The sequence below is a fragment of the Macrobrachium rosenbergii genome, chromosome 28 (assembly GCF_040412425.1).
Source record: "Macrobrachium rosenbergii isolate ZJJX-2024 chromosome 28, ASM4041242v1, whole genome shotgun sequence".
Lineage (NCBI taxonomy): Eukaryota > Metazoa > Arthropoda > Malacostraca > Decapoda > Palaemonidae > Macrobrachium > Macrobrachium rosenbergii.
In genome coordinates, this window is record NC_089768.1 from 10,652,501 (window position 1) to 10,680,000 (window position 27,500).

The window sequence follows — 27,500 nt, forward strand, 5'->3', positions numbered from 1 at the left end:
ATTCCTGAACCGTTTCTTTATATTTTTGTGTTGCTTCAAGAATTTTGTATTTCCATTTTACTTAGATTATCTTATAAGAATATTAAGTACAACATAGTATGATACTGTCGCCTTTTTTTTTTCGAGGCAAATGGACCGATTCCTAAGAGGAAGTAGCCCCAAAGGAACGCTCAACAGAAGCCATCCGAAACTCATCATACACCCACACAGAGGTCTCATCAACAACAAGTTAACATACCGTTTCATATCCTTTGCTTCTGTCTCGAATTTCGTGAACGTCAAGGTCATATCGCTTGAACACTCCGTTAAGCCAAGTCTTGCTAGGCCTCATTGTCCTTCCTACCGTAGTAGCCTCCTGGGTCAGACTATCTTTCCACCACCAGCGCATCTCCTTCACCCCCTTTGACATGAACACACCACCACTAGCGGATCCGGGGGGCGGGGGTGGCACCTGGGCACGTGGACCCCCCCCTCCCCCATGAAAATAATGACGAATAATATTGAATATTTAGTTAATAATAATATAAATGAGAAATATAAAAATAGGAAAAAATAAAAAACCTATTATAGAAATATATATATAATATGAAATTGGTGCCACCCCCCGTGAAATTTTTCTGGATCCTCTTGTCACACCACCTCAGAACTGCGATCCAGATTTTCACCTGCGCTCGCCTTTTCACTGCATCTTCGTCGTGCTTCGATAAGGCCCGGCGCCCCCCCCCCCCCCAACACTCCCTCCTCTTTGACCATTTTTACGACACCTATGGACAGCTCTTGGAACTCATATGACTTGACTGCTCCCACCATTTTTCCATGAACTCGAATTTAACTAAAGCACTTTGCGTCCATAATTTTTTCATACACTCAGACATTTTTCATGACATATTTCATTCTGCAGTGAGTGTTGCATCAAAGATAGTTACCTGCATACATAAATAGCAACATGCATAAATACAGTGTTTGCTTCTGAGTGCGTTTGCTTGTGGGTGAGCGCAATTTGTAAATTTTATTCATCGTAAAAAAAAATTTCCAAGACGTGGAAAAATATACACGACTATGCTTTTGTGTCAGTACGAAACATACATAAGATAAGTGTTGAAATTCTTTGAGAAACGCATTTCAGAATGTTCTCTCAGTGTGCATAGCCTAATAGGCTATGTATATACATATACGTATATATAAAAATATGTATATATGTACATATATACAGTATATATATTTATATATATTATATAGATATGTATGTATATATACATATATATATACACACATTTAATATGCATGTATGTGTATATGTATGTATATATATATACTGTATATATATATATATATATATATATATATATATATATATATATATATATATATATATATATATATATATATAGGAGAAAGAGGATGGAAAACAACCATCGAAGCATCATAAGTGTAATGTCCAAATTTTCGAGACGATAAGTCTCATCATCAGCGCTGTAAAATATACAAAATTTACAAATTAAAAACAGACTCAGTAAAATGACAATTACAACGGTTGAAATTAATAGAACGCTAAAGAATCTATATTAACAGAAGGCAAAAAAGTTAAATAAAAAATAAAAAGTAAAGTATATATATCATTCAGTCGTCTTTCATTTTTATGAACATCAACATTTCGCTGCCGGAAAATGTAATCCACGTAACTCTTACTATAAATACTGTTTGTCTTTGAAATGATTAACAAACGTGAACGAATGACCATTTGGAGTCCATAAAAATATTGTATTATGCTCATGAATTATGACTGCTGTATGGAAATCCTCCATCCTTAACAGCAGCTGTCGGTTAGCTAAAATTCAACTCGTGAAGCTGAGCCAATATTTTTGCATCCTACGAGAGATGGGAATGAGAGAAAATTCGACTTGTTATGAACTGAAGTAAAAATTAAAAGTTAAAAATACCAAAAGGCAGCACTGGGTATTAGCACTAAAAATTGGTGCATCTGAAAAAGAGAATTTAATAATATTTGTTCTTTCCCTGTTATGAAAGATTTCAGATTAGTTTAAATGCAATTTTATGCGTTTCCGAAGCATATAATTATATTTACTTTAATCTTTAAGTGATAAGACAGGCGCGATAAAGCTTAGGTATCAAGAATGTTCTGATCGATGAAGAAAGGCATGATGTGTTATTTTACGTTTTCACCATCACTGTATTTTTGTCATTATAAGTTCATAACAGTAGCATGTAATTCATATATTTTTTGCTATTTTTTTCCATGAATTAAAGCGAATTCTAAAGCCCACCAGAAACACAAATTTTATATATATATATATATATATATATATATATATATATATATATATATATATATATATATATATGTATAACTGAATCATGAAGATATGGAACGTAATGAATACATAAATAAAGGCAAATGCCTCGAAGGAAAAGTGAAACAACGGGAGTGGTTGCTAGGCCTTTTGACACACGGTCCTTTACTAGCATCAGTCTGCTAGTAAAGGACCGTGTGTCGAAAAACCTAGCAACCATTCCGTTATTTCACTTTTCCTTTGTGGCATTTGCCTTTATATATATATATATATATATATATATATATATATATATATATATATATATATATGTGCATGAGTAAATGTGTGCATGCATGCATTTCATCTCTACACTTTTCCTATTTTTATTAGAATGCCAACAACTCCTTGCATTACATACATTTTTGGGCTGTTCGTTATAGCTTATAAAAAAGGAGGTGATGTTTAGCCAGGCCATATTGAAATTCGTTGATAACAATTGTTCTAGATTTGCTGTTCAGAGTTGTTTTATTTAAAAATTGCAAAATATAATATTTAATTCTGTGAATATAGCGTATAATAATAATAATAATAATAATAATAATAATAATAATAATTATTATTATTATTATTATTATTATTATTATTATTACTATAATAATAGCAGTAAATGATCGCTTTAATAAGTCAGGCTTTCGGTAATAATGATGATGATGCTAACTTGAACGTAAATTATTTTGCGTATTAACAAAGTACTGCTAGAGTTCTTACTTCATAGACAAATGCTGTGTTTATCGTATAGAATTTACAAGTAATCGTTTGCAAATAGCAGTACTTTTATTCTACGAAAACCAACCGCAATAATAATAATAATAATAATAATAATAATAATAATAATAATAATAATAATAATAATAATAATAAAATTTGAATGAAATGTTGTGAAACAGACAGCAGAATCCTCCTTTTATATAATACTTATATATATATATATATATATATATATATATATATATATATATATATATATATATATATATATATATATATATATATATATTAATTCCGATTTTGTTACAAATTCATGTTCGACAGTTTTCTAATTCGATGCAGTTCATAAGAATTTGTTACAGAACGACTGTAAATATTCCTTCACTGCTTATATCGTGGTTAGTTTTCTGTACAGTGTAAATGCGTTAAATTAACCATTCTCATTGAATTTGTAGATGTAACCTTAAGAAGTTTTTAAACATTTTACTTCTAATTTTTGTGAATCTTGAGTAAGGGTCCCCTACTTTCATCACTTCAAAATACATTTATTCAGTTAGATCGCGATGTAATAAAAATAAATGTTAATAATAACTAACATTTATTTAATTCAGTCTCTCTTTCACTTTTCGTTCATAATTTAGACAGAATATCCCAGTCCAACATGTCAGGCGTTTAGATTTCAAACATGTTCAGTTGTTTCCCAGAGCTTAAGTACTAAGAATTGCTCCACGATTTTTCAGCTATTCAGAATTGAAACGTTTTAAGTTCACGAAAAACGTAAAAGAAGAAATTGCGCGCTTTTATGTATCTCGGCGAAATTTGAACTAATTCTGGCAAGATAAAATATCCTCGATTTTTTTTTTTTTTAGTCAGCTGACAAAAATTTAAATATTCCTTATGGGCAAGTAATGATTTTCATAACGTAAAGGAATTAGAACTGTGTGTATAAGCATTGTCATCATTTTTTGGAACAATTATAATTTATGCCGTTCTCCTGCAATCCGTTACATCAAAGAAATTCATGTTATCTATTAGTTTTCGAAACTGGTATAGAATCTAAAAGGCAGTTCGGAAGTATGGTAGCGTATTCTTCATGTGATGTTGATGCACATTTTTCTTACAAATTATATGAACTTATTTGAGAATTTCCGATAAGTATATAGGCTATAACGCCTAACCATATCTTACAGGTATGTACAAACACGTCCTATTTCGCACATTTTCACTTCGTTATTTTTCTGTTATATTTTTCTGGGGTGTATCTGTACAGCACAGCGGGATGAATTTTCCAGCCTTTAAATGAAATGGAAATATATGAAGTTTTGTCCTGACGCCTCTCCCGTAGATTACCGCATGAGACTATTAGCGTAATGACATTGATACCACCAGCTAATATCTTTTCACAAATCTCCGGCTTCGTCATTCTCACGCAAAATAATCGATAGTTACTTGAGGAACTCTGCTTAAATCCACAACGAGGGAAAAACCATGCACGGGGCGATAAAGTTTTACGGGCGCGTCTTAGACCGTGAAATGCCTTTGTCCTAACCATATTGATAAAGAGGAGATAACGGGGGTGGGGATGGGAGAGGGACGGGGGCGGGGGTAGGGTGGACGTGCCCTCTGGTAAGTGACTTACTCTAGTAAAAATTGATGATGGCTTGATCTCATGCTGCCGCGCTCTCTCTCTCTCTCTCCCTCTCTCTTTCTCTCTATCTATCTCCCTTTCTCTCAATCCCTCGAAATTGCAAATACAAACTGCACACACACACACATACACACTTCTACCTTTCCTATTGGTTCCCTCCAGCATGTAAAGGGTGGGGGAAAGGGAGGGGGATAAGAGTTGAAAGAGGGAGAACACTACACTTTTTCGCTCCCCCGCTTCCTCCCTCCCTCCCTCGACTCACTCTCGCGCCTGATTGGTAGTTCAAATGTAGATAGCACCGAAGGGTTTTGGGGAGAAGGGCTTGAACACTTTTGGTGGGGGTGATTTGCTTGTATTCTTGTAGCCCCCTCCCCCACACAATTACTCTTACAACCTCCTTTATTTTCCTCCTTTCCTGTACATATATATATTTTTAATGTCGGTAACCTATCCACATTTTAAACCTCATTTAGCAAGATCGTCCACAAGCAGCAGCGTTCGATCGATCTCCGTGTAAACCAATTAACTATCATATTAATGCTCTTCAGTATTCTCCGATACGTGCAGTGCTCAGGAAATGCACACACTCATATTTTACCGTCTTCTTCAATTTCATTTCGGTTTTTAGCAGTCTCATCTTATTTACGCTATTTAATTGGGGGGAAGATAGTTTTTGCTTGCGCCGGGGAGCAGCAGAAAGAGGGGAAAAGAACCCCTCTACAAAACAGAGAGAGAGAGAGAGAGAGAGAGAGAGAGAGAGAGAGATGAGAATCCCTTGGAAGACGACGACCCTTCCGCTGGGATGGAGAGGTACCGTTCGTTTCTTCTGCTGCGTAATAGAGTCGGTGTCGTGTTTTCCACGGCGGATGGAAAATACGAAATTTTGGATCCTTTGTCGTTCTCTCAATGTAAACATTAACGTTAATTACAGATGTGTTTATCGATGGGATTCTTGGCAGCATTTTCAAGGGGACTGTATTTGTAGTAGAGACGTTCGGAGAGGCGAATTCACCGCGATTCTCTGTTTATGCTTAATAATTTTTTTACTCCTCTTTTCTGGGAAAAAGGCGAGAATTTATGGAAAACTAGTGATTCTAGTAGTAGTAGTAGGCGGAGGGGGAGGAGGTGGAGGAGGAAGTGAAGGCGAAGAGGAGGGGGGAGGGGGAAATAAGGAGGAGGACAAGGTGGTGGAAGAAGATGGTGGAGAGCGGGGGTTTGGGGAGGAGCTGGCGCAACCTCAACCCTGCCGACCAATCCAGAGAGAGAGAAAAAGAGAGAGAGGGAGAGAGAGAGAGAATCCGGGGTTCCCTTGCCGTGGTCTCTCGCCGTCGTCATTCGGGTCTGAACGTCCTGTCGAACAATACGCTGTGTGTGAGCGCTTCTAAGAAGACACAGTATACGCGCTCGCGCTTATACCATCAACCATCATCGATACATACCAGTAGTTGAGAAATATTATTACGAAAACTGCCGTCACCGGAATCTCGATATTTTTCCTCTTACGTTGTGTTCGTTCGTTTCATTGGCTCAACTTCGTCGGATTGTGTGATAATATATATAGAATTAGTTTAACCTTGTGCTTGTATACGTTAAGTGTAAGAGGTTTATTCATGCTGTGTGCACTTGAGGAGAAGAAGAAGAAGAAGGAAGGAAGGAAGTCGTGTTGTTAATCTTTTGATGGTTTTAGTGACAAGTGAAGTGCATTTTAATTATTTTAGTCTTTCGTCTGGCCAAAAGTGAAATTAATAGTCCGAAGGTGTATTGTGATATTTCTGGTGGGTCAACGAGTCATGAGCTCAAATATAGCCTAGAATGTTGGGAAAATCTGTAAAAGGTAGAAATTGCGTTAAACGCTGTTAAGTCAATAATTTAGGAAGATCAGATGGAAAATGCATTTCCCAACAATAAAATCGGACGATGCCGCACCAGTGTTGGTTTCTAACAGTTCTTGGATTACGCATGCAAGCATACTACTAGTAGCAACTGGGCAAGGATCTCCAAAAATGCATAGGCCTAATACTCTAGGATACACCCGCTAAAACACGCAAGCCAGAGTTCCGGTAAGTCACGCAGGAACTGTAACCGAACGATTTTTCGAATTCGTTGTGAATTTAGGGAGAACATTTGATTAGGCTACAGAGTTTGTGTGCGATAGTGATGTACAATTCCTGAAATTTAGGAAAGTTTAGTGTATTGTTTTTTTCTTGAGTTTAATTAGGCCTAGCCTACTTTGCCATTTATCATTTCGAAATATTAAAGAACTTGAGAGTGATTTTGTGCTATGAAATTGAATAAACAAAAGGAGATTGATTTAATATTTAATAAAATCTGCATGACAGCCCTCCAAAATGCATTCGAGCTGACTTCTGTAACAGAACGTAATTTTTACAATTTCTGAATATTCAATTTTATCTGGCGTCCAGTTTAGCGTTTTTAAATTCTGATTTGTTTGTGCACTGAATTTGAAAATATATCTTGTACACTGGCTCGTCTTGCGAAAAACTGTGTTGACTGAACTCTAAAAGTTTTCGAAGAGAGTAGTAATTGTAAACAGAACACAGTGGCGTGCTTCTTGTGATGGTGGAAACATCCGCTTTTATGTTTTCAGATAAAATGAGCAAAACAGGGACTTTTGTATTTTTTTCGTTTTGCTTCTTCAGCTTTTGTGATACATATAAAGATCATGTTGGAAAAAGTAAAATTTCTGTTTATATTTATATATAATTATATCCATATAGCCTATATAAATATATATACATATATATATATATATATATTATATATAATTATATCCATATAGCCTATATAAATATATATACATATATATATATATATATATATATATATATATATATATATATATATATATATATATATACACACAGTCTTTACAAATACAGTGATGTAATTTATATAAAACGGTGTTTCACAGAAATATTTTTCAAACGATTTATTTTTTCAAGGGAAGAAGTGCTCGGAAGTTTTCACGTGTTGATGCAGCCGAAGAGAAAATGCAGAGGCTAATTTATTTTAAAAAAACGAAAAAAAAAAAAATGGTGCGTCAGTTTATCTTTTTGCCTCGGTGTCCTTATTTGTAAAACTCGTGATCGACCTATACCGTAGAGGCAGTTGGTGTGGCATTTAAGTTTTACAAAAAGAAATTTACGGCTGGTATTAAATGCAGCAATTACAAAAAAATTCTGAGGATGAAAATTAGCATATGAAAACTGTTATATGTGAGGTATTCGACATTTTTGAAATCGTGTGATGCACGCACTCCCAAAAGATAGAGCGGTTTCTTAAACGTTATTAATTTAATGTGTATTTTTCCTTAATGGTTTAGGTTTGAGCGAATTGGGTGTATCCACTTTTATGAGATTTTTTTACAGTTTTTATTTATGGTAAAGTTATGCCAGCTCATGTCTTTAACAAGAATATTATGGGTGTTTATGTTTTAACTATTTATTCAGGAAATCTGTATGATTTCTGAGTAACTGTTATCGTGTAAAAGATAAGCATACTTCAGTATTTGGAAGAGGAAGTACGATATTAAAATAAGTAAAAAAAAAATTTAGGTGGGGATTTTTATATCTCTGTTCCTACGACAGTGTAAGTTTTTATGGCAAATCTTACAAGTTTAATATCGATCTTGATAATCATATTAATTGTGATTTTATGTTAAATGCTAACATTATTTTATGCAGAAATTTAAATTAGTAATGAGTGATTTTTCTCTCCCAAAAATAGGTTGGGGGAAAAAAAAAGTCCTGGTCTGATCAACAGGATTTCGTGCATAAAAGTGCTCAGCAGAATAAATGAAAACGTTCCCAAAATGGAAAAGGCATTTTTTTTTCTTTTTACATTTTTCGGTGACGTTAAAATTCACATTAATTCAAAATCACATTGAGAATTCCAGCAGGACTGAAAACATTTTATGGGCTTGATTCACCATAACACTTATTTCCTAGATTAAGAAAAGAATACCGGTATGTTCAAGGTCTTCTTCGTCTCAGTTCGACAGTTATTCGTCACTGCTCAAGATAAATGAATTAAGATTGTTGGGAATCTCGTCCCTCTTCCTCTCGGTACGTCAGAATTTCCTTAATTTGTAACTCACGTTGTGTGTGTGTCTCGGGAATTTTTTTTTTTTTTTTTTTTTTTTTGCCGAAAGGTTGTTGAGTAAATTCTCTTTTTTTTTTTTTTTCCTTTTTTTTTACACCATCCTTTAAAGATTTTTTTTTTCTTGGTCACCTTATCCCTATCTGACGGATTCTTAGGCCAATAACTTTTTGTGGGGGGGGAGGGGGAACGACCGGTATATATTTCGATATCTCCTTTTTTTTTTTTTTTTTATTAATTTATAATTACCGCTAAGACATATTTTCAGCCGAATGCGCTTCATAGTCAAGTGTTCAAAATAAATACTACGCGAAAATTAAATTTTCTGAAAAGATTGTCACCGTTGGTCTTTTGCCCCCGAAAATCTGTATCATAAAAGTAGTAGGAATTTTTGTTCCTTGGAGGCTGTCTGTTGAAAAGCCACTGCGGATGGAAAGAATATGACATAATCATTCCTCGATTCATTTTCTACCTACGCACGGGAATTTTGAAGTATAGCGATAAAAAAAATATACAGTTTAATGTTTGTGGGTGAGGTTTCCTAAATTTTATTTAGTCCTTGTAATACGTTATGTATTCACTTGTTTCTGTGGTCAAATATATTTTCAGTTTTCCTTAGTCACGGTTTTAGATTCCAGAGGTCAAAATGCATTTCACTTTTTTTTTTCCATATATGTGATTCATATAGCCTACGTTTGGTACCGTCTGCATTTCTTCAATTCTGCCGCCTAAATTTGAAAAGTTGAATTTAACTGTTACATTCACACGCCGTTCATGTTAGATGTATTCTGATTATCTCCGTTTACCTCTCATGTATAGCTAAATGTGAAATTATTAGAATTTTCATGTATATACCGCTTTTCCTGTACTTACATAAATGTGTGCATATGCAGGCGAGGGTGATTGAAAATTAGCAAGCAAAAAAAATTAAGGAATTAACAAAGATAAAGAATACAGAGAAAACTCAGCAAGGAACTTTGACCCTGGTGTAGAATGTTATCAGAGACCATCTAATTTACAGTGTTATCGCTCATGGTGCTGTTGGGGTACTAGTGAACTATTTCTGTCAGAGGTCGGTAATGGTAAGTGCATAATTTACTTTTAATTCCGAAGTAAAATTCCTCTGAAGGTTAAAAATATTGCGAAGTATTGCTTTTATTTCATTATTATTTTTCAGCGTTGCGTGGAATTTGTTAATCTTTTATATGCATATCATTAATCTCTGATTGCTTCGTTTAAAATTTGTCTAGTTCGGCTCCCAGAGATTCCAGTGAATCTAAAGCAATGCTGGTTAAGGATGTGAAGTTCAGTTGTTATTATTATTATTATTATTATTATTATTATTATTATTATTATTATTATTATTATTATTATTATTATTATTATTCGGAGGATGAACCCTATTCATATGAACAAGCCCACCACAGGGACCACTGACTTGAAATTCAAGTTTCCAAAGAATATTATGTTCATCAGGAAGAAGTAAGAGGAGGTCAAGGGAAATACAGAAAGAAGAGATCTCACTTATTAAAAAAAGAAAAGAGAATGAATAAATACTGAAGATAAAAACTGCAGAATTAGTAATCGTGACGTGAATAAAATACAGGCGATTAGTTAATCATCGTGTCAGCGATAAATCATTCTCGAACATCTAATAGGATTTATTTATTCATCATTGCATTTTCATTTTCACATAGGCATTCGCCACCTCTCTATCTGTGACACTCCAGGTCTAAAGTTCCGCGTTAAGACGCTTTAAAAATAAAACTAAACATTGTCAGCTCGCGTCCAGAAATGCTAATCTACATTTATGAGAAACCGGTAATGAATATACTGTTGGTATTAATTTTAAAAATATACTCACAGTAGCATGAGTCTTGAAATGGAGAAACCCACAAGTATGTATTTAAAAAGATTTATTTTTAAATTTGTGTACCCATGCATAACTGGATTTGTTTCTCCATACTGTTGATATGTACTGTACAGGCGCACCTAATGACAATGTATAATGTTATCCATTTGTACAGACAAAATTACGTGTGTCTTTTCCCTGTCACCGAAAAGGCGAAAGTATGTATTTTGGTAACTCTCACGCTTTCCTCACACAAACCAACTTTCTCGCCCTCACAAAACAGATTAGCAAGCGTAGATCAGATGCCATTGCAAGAAAAAAAAAATCCTTTAGAAATTGATTCGGAATCGATTTTGAGTGTAGGTAATTACATTGAACAATAAATTACCTGCAGTCTGATAAAAGATACTGCCTATTCCCCCCAACCCCCCTTTCTTTTGTATTTAGTGATGAAAGCAATTAGCATTTAACGTCGCATTGCGAACCGAGCTTCGTGAATGACTTCCTGACGTAAATACTGTGTATAGATATTCTCATTCATAGTGTATGTTACAGTAACTTAATTGAGCACCCATTACCGACATGCTGTTCCCTCCTCTTACTCACTGACATTTCTGAAAGTAAAATTTGCGGATAGCCCAGGCTATCCGCAAAAAAAAAAAAAAAAAAAAAATGCAACATCTCACTAGGTCTAATATTTTTTCATGTACGCATTATTATTATTATTATTATTATTATTATTATTATTATTATTATTATTATTATTATTATTATTATTATTATTACGATGAACCACAGAATAATCCTTCAGTTATCTCAAATATTTTGAACATTCTTATCCCGTCTTCCTAAATAGATTATTTTTTTATGTATGCATAAACATGTCTCCTCTTACCTTACTGAATCTGTTCCAGGTAATTTCATTTAGCCTAAATGCGGGAATTGTCTTTCCGATAGTCAGTAAAAATCGCCGGCGCATCTAAGTTTATTCCAGCTTCCGTAGAAAAATTATATATATATATATATATATATATATATATATATATATATATATATATATATATATATATATATATACATCCATTAGGTATGTGTATTAAAATTATTAACTGCTAAAAAGACGCTTTCCATGCTAGTATATGTACATGCACCCAACAGGCTGATATATATATATATATATATATATATATATATATATATATATATATATATATATATATATATATATATATATATATATATATATATATATACATATATATATACACACACACACACACACACTTTGATCATAATAGATGATAATACATTTTTTTAATAAAGAAAATATGCAAAATAATAATTTTAGTTCAAGACTCCAAATTATCTCGCCGTATTTTTTCTTGCTTAAATTACACGTGACGCAGTATAGGATTTTTGTATTTGATAATAAAAAAAATGACCACTTATTAATTAACTAATTATGTATGTCAAGGGTTAACTTGCATCGTAAGAAATGTTTGGATTTAATAATTTTACATGCGTAAATACGGAGTTAGTCTAATACGGTATTTGAATAGAGCTAAGTAAGTATATATATATATATATATATATATATATATATATATATATATATATATATATATATATATATATATATATTTGTGAAATTTAAGCTGGTGAATTTCCATCACTTTCCTGAAAATGTACCGAGATGCATTCCTACTTCATTAAAGGAGATTGGAAAACATGTATTCATTCAGTCGTCGTTTTCCTCGTAGATATATAATTATTCCCACGCTTTGTCATTTTCCGGAATATGAAAGGAAAAAAATCTGTTGGAAGTTTAGACTGATTTGGTGTTTTGTTTTGCCCACATCTAAGGCGTTTTTTATATTTTGCATGTTTCTAAAGCAGACACTTGGAAAATTATTATTTGTCCCGTTATGCCTTTTAGGTTCTTACCCGCTGTTGTTGTTGTTGTTATTATTATTATTATTATTATTATTATTATTATTTAATTTTGAGCATATTGGATCTCACCTATCGTGCACGCTCATTTTTGCCATGTAAAGCAGATCACTTTTGAACATACTGGTTGCTGTACGCAGTGAATAAATGTGTAATGCAAATGCGTGTAAAACGCCGTGTTGGAATTAGACAACGGCTAATGCACTTGTGTGTTTGTTTAATAAATGCGAAAGTTACCGGTTCATATTTTGGTATAGTTTCACATCGTGTATGCACAAATACTTATAAATGGAGGTATTTATACTGCTAAACGCGAACATACATTTTTTTTCTTTACTTAAGGGTAAGGAATGTAGCTCCTCACTGCAATTCTGGTAGATGCAGTCGAGTTCTGTTCAATGGTGGTATCTAGCAACTACGGTACGGGCGCCGTCCACTCGTCCACGAACAAACGTCACGTTTGCTTATTTGTATATTTTGTAGCCACAATTTCCACTTACTTTAATCCGTTTGATATTCTGAAATTAGTAAATCACACCGTATCACTACTTCTGTGGAAAAATCGTGCCAGGTACATCAATTTGACAACCGAAATTCTTGTTTACTATATGTTAACTGGCAACGCCTCTCATGGCTTGAACTTGGCAGTCCCCTTCTATCATTATCATCTTAAATTCCACATTATCCTAACTAAACTGTTGTATTTCAGCTGAATTTTTTCCATTTGCTGCTCCTTAGACATACTTGTAACACCGCTTATGATTTTCGTAGTGCACTTGTTTTGAAAAATCGTCTAAACAGAAGAGAGAAGTTAGGGTTTCTTCAAAAGCACGATCGACACCATTACAACAAAAGAGACCACGCTTGTCCGTTTGAGTATCGAGCGAACCACCAGGACAGATGAAGCGTGTGTTCGAACGTCGATTGCTGACATGAACTTCGGTGTCCTTCATTGTAAGGAGGATTATAGCAATTCGCTGATATTTAAAAGTATTTTTAATTTTCTAGAAAAGTGATGCTCACTTCAAGTGTATTCTCAAGTGATGGATACCAAATGCACATTTTACGATGCTTGTACCTATAATGGTCATGGTCTTGGCCAGGGGAAATAGATGTGGCCGTAAGTGTTGCCATAAGACCGAGATTAATTTTGACATTTTTCCTGAGAATTGAAAATAATCGAATTATCAAATATAGGCTTTTGTTGAGCCTCTGTTCTGTGAACTTTGTTCTGCAGAATTATTTTAGTGCTCTGACTGTATATTTCTATTATAACAATAAAAACTATGTCCAGGCTACCGTATGGCAAGACCGGGCTGCCAATAATACTTAAACTTCTCCCCTATTTAGCGGTCAGGTGGCAAATGTAAGATGCTGTAGTAAAGATTGATAAACGAAAATGAGAGGTAAGAGAAGAGGATGAGCATGTTAAAACGATAATTTTGGTAAATTCATTGCAAGCGGATAATTTCATTTCTGGCAACGGAAAGGTTTGCTCTCTCTCTCTCTCTCTCTCTCTCTCTCTCTCTCTCTCTCTCTCTCTCTCTCTCTGTGTGTGTGTGTGTGTGTGTGTGTGTGTGAGGGTGAGGAATGTTTGAAAGTAATGGTGTCCAGTAATACCATATAACAGAATTTCTCATCTTGGTTGCGATTATTGCCTAACCAGGGATTTTGGACGGTTGTATGTAATCCATTTATTATTTCCTATATGAAGCTCAGTACGATTATATTTTTGGTTATTGTTATAACTATGCTCAGTCGATCTGGATAAGTCGTATTTGTAGTAATTAGAACATAAATATTTTTTACAGATCCCACCTTCACACACATATGTAATATATAATATATATATACATATTAGAGCCTACTTCCCACCACTTGAAGACATGAGAGGCCTGAGAACCTTGAATCCAAATAAAAACAAATGATGAAAGTTCTCCTTTTCCGCAGTCTCGGACAAGGGCGAAAAGAATGGAGCATCTCAGGCACTTCACCACCAAACAGAATTTTCTTTGTTTTTATTTTTTTTTATATAATATTACGTCCTCGGCACTTCGTGTCTTTCTTGAATAAAATAGGGTTTTGTTGGTGAAGCTGCAATTTTGTTTTGAGCCGTGGATTCACGTAGGAATTAAATTGATTGATTGAGTTTTGGTTATTAAAACTGGCATTACAGCGTCTTCATAGGAATTATGCGATTGAGTTGGTATTCCATTTGTTCGTTATATTATGTGTGTGTATATATATATATGTATATATACAGTATATATATAATACACATACAGTACTTACTTCTAATGAAAAAGGTTATCTTGTACGCTCAACAGTTATATACGCACAAATATCGAATTAGTGAATTTTATCACATTTCGTGCATAAAGGTATGTTGCATTTGAAGCTTTGATGGAATTCTCGACAGGGTAAGGAATCGCCTGTCTTTATTCTTTGCCTATTTATAATTTATATATTTTTCTCGGATTCCGCCTTTCTGGAAATAGGTGTAATTTTCTTGAACTTAACCTTGAAGCTGCAGTTCAAATTTATTGACGGAATGATAAATGGAATCTAATTCCAACGTGTTTTGGAATTTAAAAATTTTTTCTATTTATAGATAAAAGCAATCATCAATTAGTGTTTACCTATTTTAACGCACACAGCTGGTTAGTTAACTTAATCCGACTTAAAAAGACTGTGGTAGCTGCCCAAATAATTTTTTTTAACTGTTTTCCAACAAGAGTTTCTTTTTTCATATTATTGCGTATGGTGATGGCAAGATTAAATTGAATTCTCGTTGGGTGCCCATTTTAGGCGATATATAATAATAATAATAATAATAACGATAATAATATATCAGGCTGACTGATTACCAGCCCTCCGCCGCCGAATAGTTATAATAATGGTAATGTTCATCAAAATCCATAGTCATGTCAATAAATTGTATTACTAATAATAATAATAATAATAATAATACCGGTCACATAAGGAAACTTTTTCAGTCTGCGCGTCAAGATTCAATTGTTATATATTTATGAATACATCACGCGAAAGTTAAAAATCTCGCGGTTACAGGCGATTGCAGATTTACCTTAGTGTATCAAGAGAAATTCAGCGACCGTGAATGTATCATACTTTGTTGTTATCTGGAAGATGTTAAGTGATAAGCCGTCGTATACATTCTACCTAGGATACCGTATTGCTCTGCGTAGGATACCGTATTGCTCAATTTCACTCCAACGGGAAAATGTTATGAACTCGCGTGTGAAATAAATGAAACTTCTTTTTTCTCATAAAGAATTTATATTCGTTTTGCGGGATTTTGTGTATTCGCTAGACTTACGGTAATCTTTGACAAATAAAAAAAAAATAGTCTTGGCTGAGAGATTCATCTTCCAAGGTTTCAAGCGCGCATTGTGGGTGTTCCTAAATGTGTTTCTTTGCTCATTTTACATTTGTGATAACCGTCCAGCAGAATTTGTGTTTGATTATACAATATTGTGAAGGAGAGACGTGCGTCAGTGAAAATTCGTACGATCTCATGTTTTCTCGGTCGGATATATATTATATATATGATTTTATACAATGTGCTATTTAATATAATGTGCTGTTCATTTATCGGTTGTGTTTTTTTTTCATATTTGTTGCACTGGCATATCTTTCCCAGCAGTGATTATATATATATATATATATATATATATATATATATATATATATATATATATATATATATATATACATATACATATACACACACACACTGTATTGTATATATATAATATATATGCACACAATTGATATATATATATATATATATATATATATATATATATATATATATATATATATAGATGGATAGATAGACAGATATTAATTGTATATGTGTTTGCGTGTGAGTCTGGGGAACGTAGCTTATGTGCACACTTATGGAACACGGTTACCTTAAGCTTCAGCCCAAACGCAAGCACTCATTTTCCGCCATTCCTGACGGGTTGACTCCTAATATTCGTGCTCCTGTTATTTTAACGTAGCACCTCATTCTGTAATATTGTTATTATTCACACTTGGGTTTTGCTTTGTAATGTAAAAGCTGTCATCGGTGCAAATTACGTTTTGATGGTAGTGCTCTCCTCTTGATTATACTTCTGTTTTAAATCCTTCAGGTGTTCCTGTAGTGTAGGTCTTTTGGGGATGTGCCATTATTGCCGAAAGCACGGTACTGTTTTATTAATTTTGTTGTTCTGTCTGTGTCATCGCGTTCCATAAAGTATTACCTTTATACACTTCGAAGGGGGTTAGTGCCTTCAGTGCACCTCATACGGTGCATTGTAGGCATTACTGAAGGTTCTCTGCAGCGTACCTTCGGCCCTTAGCTGCAACCCCTTTCGTTTTTTTTACTGTACCTCGTTTCATATTCTGTTTCTTCCATCTTACTTTCCACCTTTTAACAATTGATTCATAGTGCAACTGCGAGGTTTTCCTCCTGTTACACCTTTCAGAAATTTTACTGTCAATTCCCGTTTCAGCGCTGATTGACCTCATAGGTCCCAGTGCTTGGCCTTTGGCCTAAATTCTATATTCAATTCAATTCAATCAGGTGCCTTTATACATAGCATCTTTGCTTACCGATTATAAAATGATGTTGGTCTGCTTATCGAGAAGCTTGGCAAGTTTTCAAAGAGATTCGCCCCGGCCGTTAAGTTCATAGGTTAGAGCGCATTTCATCTAAAATCCTCTGAAAGTGGCAAGAATTTCTCCGAGACCAGCGCCCACCGAAAGCCCCTTGCTTGAATCGTCTCGAAAGATCCGCGAAACTATCTCCGAAGAAAATTGTGAATTTTACTGTTGGAGAAATTATCATCGTCGGCGTGATTGCAGTTTGTTGGTTTTGCATTGCATATTATATTGCATGTTAAGATAATTGTCTTTCGTTTTAGTTAGAGCCTGAATGCCAGTAAAGATCCGACTTAGATCTTTATCTAAAGATGGTAGTGTAATGTGTAGCTATCTAGAAAGTTTTGTCAACTTTCATTGAATGACGATGCAGTTTAACATGAGTCAGTGAGCTAAAGTTGGTAGTATTCCCTTATATTAACGAAAAAACAAATAAAAAATATCTTGTTAGTAATATTTTACTGTTTCCAAGAGAGAGAAAGTTTTAGCTTCTTGTTTTCGTATATAAAGGCTTTATGATATGACAGGTCATGGAATCTTGATGATTGGGTAAAGTTACCTTATGTTGGGTCAGGGTTCTTGAATAGTACCCAATCTGATTAGTCTTGCTTGTTAATCTTTTTTTTTTTTTAATTCAATCGCGGAATGGTCAAAGCATCGGTCCCATATAATTTTTGCTTAAGTTTTTAAATTGCAAATTTATAATTTTTACATATTTTGCAATTAGGTGGTCCCAGTTCATTTTAGAATGAAGGTTAGGTATGCCATATTGATTTCATACAAGCAAAAGGGGAGTTTTTAGAATATGTACCGTAAAGGTACCATATACATTTTGTGGTCAGTTCTTATCTGCTTATATATACCAGTGTTTATATATATATATATATATATATATATATATATATATATATATATATATATATATATATGTGTGTGTGTGTGTGTATATATATATATATATATATATATATATATATATATATATATATATATATATATATATATATATATATATATATATATATATATAGCCTATATAAATTGCACTTCACTCTGGCAAATAAAGTGTGATTAGATCATTAACTTCTATGGTTTTAATACATACATATAAGTATATCTAGCCTATCTGTCTATCTATCTATCTATCTATCTATCTATCTATCTATCTATCTATCTATCTATATATATATATATATATATATATATATATATATATATATATATATATATATATATATAGGCTATATTATGTATATGCGCTCGCGTGCGTATGTGTGTATTTCTCTTTCTGTAAACTAGCGTTGATGTGAAACTCGTGACCCCTGAAAGAAAATCATATAGCCTATTCTGGCTGGATCTACTTCAACCTGGATCACAATTATCAGGGCTAAAAAAAAAAAGCCGAAATATGTGGTTTCCTTGATTAGTTTTTGTCGTTATTGACCACTGATATAAATATCATTTTCACATATAGCCTACACACGTGAATTTTTATTTTCACAAATATAAAGCCACAAATATCTTTTAACATCCAGTTCACTATCCCTCGGGAATAAGTTGCACCCCAGGGGAATTTTAATTGACAAATGCTTCATCACCTGCACTAATAAAAAAAAAAAAAAAAAAATCCTTGCCTAGTTTAAGACGAGGTCACGGTTCGAATCTTCCCGACGATGAAGCGCTTATCGCTAATGATTTCCCTTGGTTGCAAGATATTATAGAGGTAGCCTATAGTGAACTGGATATTAAATATATTTGTGGCTTGAGATGAATATATATAGATATATATATAATTATATATATTTATTTATTTATATATATTAATATATATACATACGTACACACACGCACACACATATACACACACACACACACATATATATATATATATATATATATATATATATATATATATATATATATATATATATAGCTATGTATATACAGTATATGTATGTATGTATGTATGTAAAGAGAGAGAGAGAAATAAAGAACACATGTGAACGTGTATACTGTATATGTATGCATGCGTGTGTGTATGTCTGTATGTTAAAAGTTGGTCTGTTGTTTGTTTTTAATAAAACCAAATAAATCTTCGCTATCTATTATTTCCCTATAGTAATGACCCAAGTTGTCTCATTTCGTTTAACGTCTTAAAAATAGCAGACGATGAGTATTTGTATAATCTCTCCTACGCTTAGACGTCTCACGAGCCAAGAGGAGACTTGTGTTCGGTAGATGTGATCTCGTGCCTTCCACCAAGACACTTCCTGTTTGCCTGTTTTCAATACCTTTTCCGTTTTGATATGCTTCTCTCCCGTAGGGGGTTAGCGCCCTCAGTGCACCTCACGCGGTGCACTGTAGGCATTACTTAAGGTTCTTTGCAGCGTCCCTTCGGCCCCAAGCTGCAACCCCTTTCATTCCTTTTACTGTACCTCCATTCATGTCCTCTTCTTCCATCTTGCTATCCAGCCTCTCTTAACAATTATTTCTTAGTGCAACTGCGAGGTTTTCCTCCTGTTACACCTTTCAAACCTTTTTACTGTCAGTTTCCGTTTCAGCGCTGAATGACCACATCATCGGTCCCAGCGCTTGGCCTTTGGCCTAAATTCTGTATTCTGTCTGTCTCTCCGTCTTGATACCCTTCTTGTGTAGCCTACGAGACAGAATGCGCGTCCTTGTTATTTCTTAACGAAAATTTTTTTTTTTTTTCTTGACATTTCACTTTCATTTTCTTACATTTCTTTTGCTTGTATCTCGTGTTATGTTACTGCCGAGTCTTTACTCTCATTTCAGTTCTTTTCGATTCAACACCACATTGTCGAAATGTAAAAATAAAATGATTAAATAAAAAAGAGAATACTGTGGCTGTCCTTTGACGTAACTTTATGGCTGTTGGGATTTTCGAAAATTGCCACCGTTACGATATTATATACACATTATATGCTCGTTATTAGGATATATATATATATATATATATATATATATATATATATATATATATATATATATATATATATATATAGTTTACAGAAGATTCCACAACAGTTTATTTGATTAGCAAGATGAAATGTATTTGTAAAAATTTATTTTTACATATATATATATATATATATATATATATATATATATATATATATATATATATATATATACATATACATATATACTGCGTATCTATATAATTTCTAATTTGTGGCCTTGATCCACAGAAGGATAGGCGAAATCAATAATGTTTGTATAAATTTATACAAATACATTACGTCTTGATAATTAAATATATTACTGTGGGTCCTTCTGTACTTAAGTGAGAAGCACAATACAGTGTTATTTGTTTCATATATATATATATATATATATATATATATATATATATATATATATATATATATATATATATATATATACAGTATTATATATATATATATATATATATATATATATATATATATATATATATATATATATATATATGTGTGTGTGTGTGTGTGTGTGTGTGTGTGTGTACTGTTTGACTGTCATATGATGTTAGTAGTATAACGTGGTAATAGTAGCTTTCACGTCATTGTTACTTTTTACAGTTGTAAGCTGTATGTTATTTTTCAGTATTTTATTTTTGGGATTGAGGGAGATTTCAGAATTCGGTAAGCGGAATGTAAATCCCCTAATATTTTCCACTGACTGCCTTCAATTTCATTATGTTTTTGGGTTCAAAGTTTGCCAGCAAAAAAAAAAAGAAAAAATATTAGAAATGGAAATGTTGATATGTGGAGGTGAGCGTCCGTCATATGCAAGGGATTTCTGGTTCATTGGAATACTCAAAGAGTCTTTCTGTGCTATTGATTATGATGATGATGATGAGATGAGGACGATCGATTACCAAGGAAATTGTTTAGAGTGATTTTGACCATTTAGGTTCCGTCCTCTATCGAGTGGTGTTTTTTTTTTTTTTTTTTTTAACACCTAGGCTCTCATTTCGTATCGAGTTTCTTTGAAACTGAGGATTGATAATTCGTCCCAAGTTTGATGAACTGGCGTAAGCCATTTTCCCCCATTCTGAGAAAATAGGCTTCAAAGATTTTGATATTCAGACCTTCTAATTAGCTCATCCTTTTTGGGGGAATATGGTTGGAAAATGCGACATCGCAGACAGCGGAAATTGTAATATGTTATAGGGTATCAAAATCTGAGACACTTTGGCTGAAAACTCAAAAACTCTTAATAAATTTTACGTCAGTTCTTCGTAACAGGGACGAATTGTATATCATTTGAACAGTTCCTGATGACCAGCAGTAAATGTACAGGGGAAAAAGGATAAACACCTCCCCTGTCCCTTATTTTATCCGGGAACTCATACACGCACGGGAATCTCGCGGTCTTTGCCGCAGCTTCGAATAAACCGCAGTTTTTAGCGTCGGCGATGGGTGTTTGTGTCCAGATTTTTCCGGATTACAGGCTGGGTTGCTGCTGTGGCGATGATATAGTACGTTCGCGTGACTCCTTCAAGGTTAACATAAATTCGTTGATTGTAATGCTTTAATTAGTAATATTTACACAGTTCATGAATCTAACACGAAGCAAAAAAAAAAACGACATGGCAACCGAATCTAGTTGGGAGGACTCTCTCTCTCTCTCTCTCTCTCTCTCTCTCTCTCTCTCTCCAAATCCACTTTCTGAATTAAGGGAGTGTAGGATGTCGTGCGCTGCCTATTGCTTCGGCCTTTTAGCTTTATTCGTTCGGCGTTTAGCGTATTTGCGTGAGAAATGATATCATACACACAAACTATGCATACTTACATATATGTATACTTATATATGTATTATATACATATATATATAATATATATATACAGTATATATATATATATATATATATATATATATATATATATATATATATATATATATATATATATTTTGTGCTCTGTATCTGCATTTTTATATTTCCTCTTGTGTCCGCCATGTATGGAGAAGGTAATTTTTACACGAAATACTTAATCATTAATATGAGTTACATTTATTTGGTGCCATGAAAGTAGTTTACACAGGGACGACATGAAATATATATATTATATATATATATATATATATATATATATATATATATATATATATATATATATATATATATATATATATATATATATACATACATGTATATCAAATCGAGAAGTTAAGAGGGCATTGTGGCTATTAGAATTACATGTATATGTATATATACATGTACATATATATGTATATTATATATATATATATATATATATATTATGTGCATAATATTTATTTATTCATATATTTATGTTTAAATATATTATAGAAATTCCTTTACCACCCTAGTTTTCTGAATATAAGTATTTACTAGTTAAACATATTATTTACAGGCATAAACATATGCCTTAGGAAATGTCAAGCATTTACAAATATGCTTTTCCTATGCCCGTTGTATTTTTTTTTAAATAAAGTTTAATTTGTAAATAATATTAGAGATACAGTTAGGATCTTCATGTACATTAGCCATATATATATATATATATATATATATATATATATATATATATATATATATATATATATATATATATATATATATATATATATATATATAATGTATATGTGTATTTATACGTACATATATATATTATATATATATATATACATACATACATATATACATACAAACCTGTATGAAAACAATGTGAATTAGATTTGGCTTTGTACAGAGTAAAAGTAACATTTTATATATAGTCAGGTATTTAAAAAATATAAGGGTGTGTTTCATTTTGAATTAGATTTGGCTTTGTACAGAGTAAAAGTAACATTTTATATATAAGTCAGGTATTTACAAATATAAGGGTGTGTTTCATTTTGAACTAAATTCTTTATATTTCCCAAAATCAACGTTTACGGAGACAGAACTACATATAGCTAGGACATTTGCAAACCCTTATATAAAGGCTACTATTGCTGCACAATCAACAGGCAGCCTGTGTCGTGCAACAATAACTTTGATGTAAGGGGGTTGGATTTCAGGCTGCCAAAATCACCCCTCCCCATCTTTCCCCCCGTCTCTCTCTCTCTCTCTCTCTCTCTCTCTCTCTCTCTCTCTCTCTCTCTCTCTCTCTCTCTCTCTCTCATCAACTAGATGCTTTACCTCGATAAATATATTGCTCAGGCATGTGACTTTTATCCTTGCGGTAATTTTTTTCTTAATGATAACTTCAGTTGCTCGATTTTGCGATACCTTGTGATCAGTTAAGTTATGGTGTAAGAAAATACTTGTTGCTTGAACTGGCTACCTGAGTGGCTTGAAAAAACCCCAATTAGGCTTGACTTTAGCAAGATGCCGAAGTGTGAATGGACTTTCAGTGAATTATCTTTAGTTAATGGCGCATTCTGTCGTTTTTCAAAATGTAAATTTTTAATTTGTGTTGTTAGTCATGGTAATAGTAGCGGTAGTAGCAATATAGTAATAGGTAGCAGTATTAGTAGCAGCAGTATAGAAGTAGTAAAAGCAGTAGTAGTAGGTAGTAGCAGTATAGTAATAGTAGGTAGTATTATAGTTAGTAGTACTATTAGTTAGTAGTAGCATTAGTAGTAGCAGTATAGTAATAGTAGGTAGTAGTAGCAGTATCAGTAGTAGTAGTAATATTGATGATGATAGTTCCGGTGTCGGCGCAAGAGGTCGGCGCCGCTGGAAACGTAGGCAGCAAGTAGTACTGGGATACCCTTAACATTATGCATGCAGTTTTCTCATGAATAAACATCATCGCAAGCAAGAGGTTTTGTCGTCCCCTGCTCGGAGTTGGAATAGATCAGGACTCACCTATAGAGAGAGAGAGAGAGAGGGAGAGAGAGAGAGAGATTGGCTTAACACACAGCCCCCGCTTTCTTTTACTTCATTCTTTTCTTCTCTCCTTTTGCCGACATCCGAGCCAGAGATCAATCACAGCGTCCGTAGCCTCTCAATTTTACTGACAATACCGCTGTTGTGTTTTTTTTTTTATTTTTTTATTTCTCGTATTTTGTCTCGTGTTCTGTAGGCGTTCATTTATCCTTATGGTTATATATATATATATATATATATATATATATATATATATATATATATATATATATATATATATATATTATATGTGTATGTATAAATATGTATATATATACATATATATAATTTATATTCAGTATATATATTATGTATCGTTGGAAATTAAGTCAACCTGATTAAATATACCTGTTTTCAAATATGTATAGATATATATACTGTATATACACACAGTATATATATATATATATATATATATATATATATATATATATATATATATATATATTATATACACACTTATATATATCTATAAATATAGTATAAGGTATCGCTGGAGATTAAGTCGACATTATTAATTAGACCTTTTTCCCCCATTGGGTCCTGATTTTTTTTTTGGGGGGGGGTGGATTTTTCACCCGTCTAGGTATAATATAAAGAAAGACCGGTATGGGACTTGCGCCTGGAAAAAAAAAAAAAAACCTACAGTAGTGGTGAGGCTCCGGCCGGTGGATTTAGCTAAAAGGGCTTGACTAGGCGTGAGTTAGTTGGTAGACTGGGCTTGGCAGTGTCTCCTGCGACTAAAACAGACTTAGGGCAGCGGCACCGAGACGGGGAAAAAGGATGGATAGCGAGGGATTTTCCCGGAAGGCTAAAAGGAGCTTCTCTGAGAAGCGGTATCACTCCTTACGGATGGATGGTCTCTGACGCCTGTGTTTAAGCTTGTTTAATTCTTTCACATTTTTGTCATGTCTTTGTGAAGGAGGCGGGCCTCCTAAACAAATTTAAATCATATAGATATGCAGTATATTATTTATGTTTATATTATAACACACACACATATATAATATATATATATATATATATATATATATATATATATATATATATATATATATATATATATACACACACATATATATATATATATCATATTGATACGATTATCTTTGTATATATATATATATATATATTAGAGATATTTCTTATATGAAGCTTTTCAGATTTTTTGTTTAAAGTTTCCCATGTAATATGTAACGGCGTCAGTGCCCTGGACGTTGTGACGCCATTTTCAGCAACCACAATCAATCAATCACATTTACGTAAAATATTGTTATAATCATTTTTAATATTATTACTATTCGTCCTTATTGATCTTTTATGATTTGCCATATTATCGGCGCCCATTAATGGCCGGTTGTTGTTTAGACATATACCCTGTTGTATATGCTCTTGCCAATGATGTTATGGTAATTACCTGGCTAACTATTCAGAAATATTACAGCGTCCTTACTATATCCTACACGGAGCTAAGCTCACTAAGGTTACCTAACCCATGCCTGCCCTTTTATGTGTACTACACGTGTTATTATGTATAAGAGTGGCCGTTCACTTTCCATATTAGCAAATAGTACCTGCAGTCTGTAGCTGTATATGGTCCACATTATTATTATTATTATTATTATTATTATTATTATTATTATTATTATTATTATTATAATCTGTATTTTCCTACTGCATTGTATCTGCCCCGTGAATCTTCGTTAACTGCAGTTTCCCTGTTAGCAAATAGTACCTGCATTCTGTATTTGCATATGGTCCACATTATTATTATTATTATTATTATTATTATTATTATTATTATTATTATTATTATTATAACCTGTATTTTCGTACTGCATTGTATCTACCCCGTGAATCTTCGTTAACTGCAATTTTGATTTTTTGTTTATATATAACTTTTATAATTATTGTGGTTACTATATATAACCTGTAACATTATTGTGGTTACATTTACCTTGCAGTTGAACATTTGTTATCTTTTAGTCCTCTTCAGGAACCTTAAAAAGTTTGATTATTCCAGATAATTCCATAGTGGTAATACGAGTACGGTATATACGGGCAACGAGAGTTAGGTCTTTTAAGATAAAAGCTAATGTTTGTTTCTTAAAATAATTAAACGAATGAAGAACGGGGTTTTAGCAGGCGTGAGCAATTGTTGGAAGATAGTGTGTTTATACTAAAATAAAATTTTATTCCTGCCGTCTTATGGCGTTTATCATAGTATCAGAAGTAAGTGTCCAAAGTTATTATTATTATTATTATTATTATTATTATTATTATTATTATTATTATTATTATTGAACTGGTCAATTAAAACTGACTTAACGAGAAATAAGATTTTATTCCTGCTACCATATGGCGTATTTCTTGTATCAGAAGCAAGTGTCCAAATTTGTTATTATTATTATTATTATTATTATTATTATTATTATTATTATTATTATTATTATTATTATTATATTGAACTGGTAAAGTAAAAATGACTTAACGAGAAGTAAAATTTTATTCTTGCCATCATATGGCGTATTTCTTAGTATCAGAATCAAGTGTCTTAAAATATTATTATTATTATTATTATTATTATTATTATTATTGTTGTTGTTGTTGTTGAACTGGTAAATTAAAAATGACTTAACGAGAAATAAAATTTTATTCCTGCCATCATATGGCGTATTTCTTAGTATCAGAATCAAGTGTCCTAAAATATTATTATTATTATTATTATTATTATTATTATTATTATTATTATTATTGTTGTTGAACTGGTATATTAAAAATGACTTAACGAGAAATAGGATTTTATTCTTGCCATCATATGGCGTATTTCTTAGTATCAGGAGCAAGTGTCCTAAATTGTTATAATTTATTTTATTATTATTATTATTATTATTATTATTATTATTGAATTGGTAAATTAAAAATTACTTAACGAGAAATAAGATTTTATTCCTGCCATCATATGACGTATTTCTTAGTATCAGGAGCAAGTGTCCTAAATTATTATTATTATTATTATTATTATTATTATTATTATTATTATTATTATTGAGCTGGTAAATTAAAATGACGTAGCGAGAAATAAGATTTTATTTCTGCCATCGTATGGCGTATCAGGGGCAAGTGTCTTAAATTATTATTATTATTATTATTATTATTATTATTATTATTATTATTATTATTATTGAACTGGTAAATTAAAAATGACTTAACGAGAAATAAGATTTTATTCCTGCTACCATATGGCGTATCAGGAGCAAGTGTCTTAAATTATTATTATTATTATTATTATTATTATTATTATTATTATTATTATTA

At 32.5% G+C, this 27,500-nt stretch overlaps 1 protein-coding gene across 4 annotated transcripts in view; it reads left to right on the plus strand.

Annotated features, from left to right (window-relative positions):
- Positions 1–5,984: 5,984 nt before the first annotated feature.
- The window catches only part of wge (winged eye), a 109,444-nt gene continuing 87,928 nt past the window's right edge, over positions 5,985–27,500 (plus strand). For 2 of the 4 annotated variants that reach the window (XM_067130024.1, XM_067130025.1), the window contains exon 1: positions 6,044–6,770. The gene's annotated coding sequence lies outside the window, so the exon portion shown is untranslated. Of the gene's footprint in view, positions 6,771–27,500 lie in introns of all 4 variants that reach the window. The other 2 variants (XM_067130023.1, XM_067130027.1) reach the window with 2 other exon arrangements.